We start from the raw sequence: 4,369 nt of genomic DNA, 5'->3' as shown, positions 1-4,369 counted from the left end.
TCATATTCATTATTTAAGACTAAATAAATTACAAATCTAGTAACCTATTACCATTCGCAATAAAATTGGTATTTATTAGTCGAAACTAGAATGGACCGCCCTAACAGTACTGGAAACAAAGTTGTGAAGTAACAATACAATTACGGCGGCAATTTACTTTACATTTTTGAATAAACTTTTGCCGTCATCAGTGGAATGATTCTGTATCATCATTATCATCAAACATATCTTCCGTTGGCGTTCGAAGAAATTTTTAAGCTATTTGCAATTAAATTACGAATTACGGTCCATTCCGTTTCTTACGCAACGCTACCGTGTGAACTTTCATTTGTTTTTCTATAGAAACTGTAATACCAGGGAACAATAAAGGGATGACTGGTCTAGAAAAGCATATAGTAGGTTATATAGGTATGTACTCGTATTAGTAAGAAAATGGTCTTGCATGTTTAAGATATTTCAATGTTTATAAGCATACCCTTTAAGCATTTATAAACGCTTGTTGTACCTAATGACAACTTCACATTCGTTACTTGAAGATTTTCCTTTGTTAGAGACATATGGTGCGACAGCAAGTTTGTGAAATTTCATAAAAAAGGAGTTTATACCTAGTGCCATCTACGACGACGAGTGATTTTGACAAAATTAGACATTATAATGACATTGTAATAAAAACCACGGCACGCGTCATCGTGAATGACTCTACCTATAGTTTGCATAAGTTTTCGTAGGTAAAATTTAAATAAAAATTACTCGCCTATTTGAACAAAATTCTACGTTTGATCGGGATCTGTAGTATTTTGATTTACCGATGAAACTTAAGTGGACTCTATTTTATTTTGAGTTGTAGGCTTTGATCAGTTTGTTTGCTGTGTTACAATCCTGTCCCCGGAAATTATGTATTTAACTATTACAATACAAACTCACACATTAATATTGAAACCCATTTCCCATGTTCTCAGGGGTATAAATTAATTCAAAATTTACGACTCGTGCAGCATACTTTCATTTCAATTATGAAGTCGCGCCGTCGTCACCAAAGAATCTCACTGAACGAAAGAAACGAATCAAGAAACGAATAATCGCACTGCGTGATTAAATTCAATTTACCGCACAGGGCTTTTGTTATTAATTCACCAATTTAACAAGCTATAACTGAGTTTATAGTTTGAGTTATCCCGTGAAACGATTATTAAATATCATATTTAATATGGAGCTGCACCGGGGACCGCTCGCTTGATATGGCGATGTCGCCACTTTCTATCACTACCACCAGTTTAACTTCAACCACGGAGACTATAGGAACCACAAAAGGCTAAATAAAAAGCAACGTCGGGTTGAACAGGTAGCGCGCCTATGATGGGTCAAGTTACGCTGGTTGCCGCAGTTTCACCTCGCTTCTGTTTGCCTGAGGCACGAACTTTATTGCACGTAGGTGTTTTTGACGATTAACATTCGCTGCCTTTGTAATTTGAACGAGTGCTAACGTATTTATTGACGTATTATGCGAGATGTGATTGGCGTATAACGAAATACTAATTAAAAACTGTCTTCTCTACAAAAAAGATAATAAGAGAGCATTGGTACTTTACTAAATCCGATCCGACGATTGACGATCCCTTATTTCAAAATAGCGGATTTATTGTATTAAAAATGTAGTTGTGTCAAATACTTCTGACGTAAGTTGTTAAATAACATTGTGATCTGTATTTTAAAAAAATCCTCGTTGCTTTTCTTGGCGTGTTCTTCTCAACAGAGTTTTTCCGAGTCGGTGGTAGATTTTTTGACATAAGACATAAATGCTTGGTATAGCCTAAATTGAATAGAGATATTTTGACTTTGACTTTACCAGTAGGTATTTTCGAGACATTATCTATTTAAAATAAAACTAACTTTAGTTACATAATGGAACCGATTTTGAAATCGCCTCTAGCTCAGTTTTTTTGTGAGTAACATTGATATAAATACATCTAAACATCAGTAATTGATTGCTCTCTGATATCTTAAATATCTATTTTGATTGATAATTACTCCTTACAGTCGCAAATCGTCCGTCAACTTTCTCGAGATCACAATAGATAGCGTTGCGCAATCAAACCAATCTACTTGGCATAACAAAAGAGTATACAAATTGCCACTGGATCATTAAATTTTTAAATTGTGTGGCATTATTGTGGCAATAAGAAATAACAATAACAGTCGATAACGACAGCACAATAACAGAAGGAACGATCGCGAGAATTGGTCAATTTGAGAAATGCACGCACGAGCGCACGACTCTGACACAAATCAGTGCACTCGGACACAAAAGTCTTACATTACGTTCACAATTTTCTCTTTACAGTAAAAAAATGTCTATGACATTTCGCGAAAAAAGTTCGTATATTTTGGAACATCTTAATACCGCCGTCACCAGAGGAGCTTCGCTGACGTTTTTATTCAAATTTCCTTTAATATAAGCTTTTTGTTGATTACACTAGCCTTGTTTCCTGTATCCTATCCGTACCAACTTTCGATGAAACTTGCAAGATTTGAATCGATTTGAAAGCGGTACGCTGCACACAATGCAAGAATTTAATAAACGCTGTTAAAAATTGGAGCCGCTCTTTGTTGCATTGGTCTGGACAGCTTCATGACAACGGGGAAAGACCGAGCGCAGTTAAACATGATGAAATAAGACTAGGTGACCCTCTGACACTCTGAAAAGAATAGCTGGCTCAGATGCAGAAAACTTACTACTATGGCTCAACGGTTGGACCTTGGTCTTCGACTCTAAAGAACGCCACTCTGCACTGGGCCACGTCTCGCCACTTCCAATAACTTCTCTCTAATATCTTTCTCGACCTTGGTATCTAGGCCATCCTACTGGGCGTCTTCCAAACTGGGACACAGCTCGATCCTCATTAGGGGGTGCTCCCGGGAAATACCTCCCGGCTATTCCTCATCCATCCTCTCATCGTTGAGTTGCAAAACAGAAGGTACGGTACAAATGTGAGATAGGGTTTCCTAAACTCCTCTTGGACATGAGTAAGGCAGGCCAGCAGCAGTGGGGCTCATAAGGTCAGCTCAGCAATCAGGCCAGCAGAAAACAAGAATCAAAACCATTATGTTTTAGTAATATGTTAAACCTAACTCATATCAGAACCCATGGTCATTAAGAATTTAATGTAAAATAACATTTAATTTAGTTACAATTCACGCGATAAAAACTGTTTTAATAGTTTTTAACTAATTAACATTATTACTGTACCATGACTTTCTGGGAATTTGCTACAGCCTACAGGGAATCCCCAGGCAACAAAACACGCAAACATTAAAGGTACCTACTAAAAAAATATTAGTTACATATTATCACTGTGTATAATTATTCCAACGATAAGTACATTACGATACTATACGCATTTTATACAAAAGGATGGTACATTTGCATCCGTCCTCCGTTAATCTTTAAAATAATATCACCATTTGACGCCGTGCTTACTTTGGCCGTATACATTCTACTATAAATTGTTTCCGTATAGGTACAGAACAGAGCAAACGTACCGTAATATTGCATCCGCTTGATAATCGATAGGTAATTGAGACAATACGCAGTAACTTTATGCATTTTACGCTGCCATTTTGTATTTATCGGACACTGGAAGCGAGAGAAGTGCGGTAAATGCCTTTGGCCGTGGCAAAGGTTTTGTATGATTTGTATCCGGTTGGCGGTCAAATAAAGTAGGTACCTATTCCAGTTCTTAAATATTTAGATAATGAGGTCCGAACAAGCTAAAACATGGGTGCCTTAGTATGAATGTTTTGTGATTTTTGCTTGCAGCTAAATATTTTATAATGGATTTCTGCGATAAAAATTGCACAGATTCAAGCTCAGTGTCTAATAAAATCCAGTTATGGCTACTTGGGTAGACAATTACGAGGAGATGCCTATCTAATCTTAATTATACTTATTACTTTCTAAATCGTGGGAGGACGTAAGCTTATCCGACGATTCATGGCCGTTAGCCAAAAATTGTTCCCAATCATGCGAAATGCTCATTTATAATGCAACAATCCGACTGAAATAATAAAGCAAATTAATGCATTAAGTAGGTGTGGACATTTATAGTTCACTATTTACCTTCTAAAAACTCGACTAGCAGGCGCCGCAGTTGATTTACGGTCGCCAAATAGATAGTCGGAACCATAAATAACCTTTTTTTACATATTTTATTTATGGTGATTAATGAACGGATTAAGATGAATCTTTAAAAAGAAAGTTGTAAATCTTCGATACTATTAATAAACATAATATGATTTGCCTTAAAAGGTGCATTGAGACATCTTCGCCAGCGTAGCTTATTTCAACAGTTAAGGTTGAAACCGCGAAATG

This window comes from Choristoneura fumiferana, chromosome 20 (assembly GCF_025370935.1).
Source record: "Choristoneura fumiferana chromosome 20, NRCan_CFum_1, whole genome shotgun sequence".
Lineage (NCBI taxonomy): Eukaryota > Metazoa > Arthropoda > Insecta > Lepidoptera > Tortricidae > Choristoneura > Choristoneura fumiferana.
The sequence above is the reverse complement of the archived record's forward strand: the minus strand, read 5'-3'. Positions refer to the sequence as shown.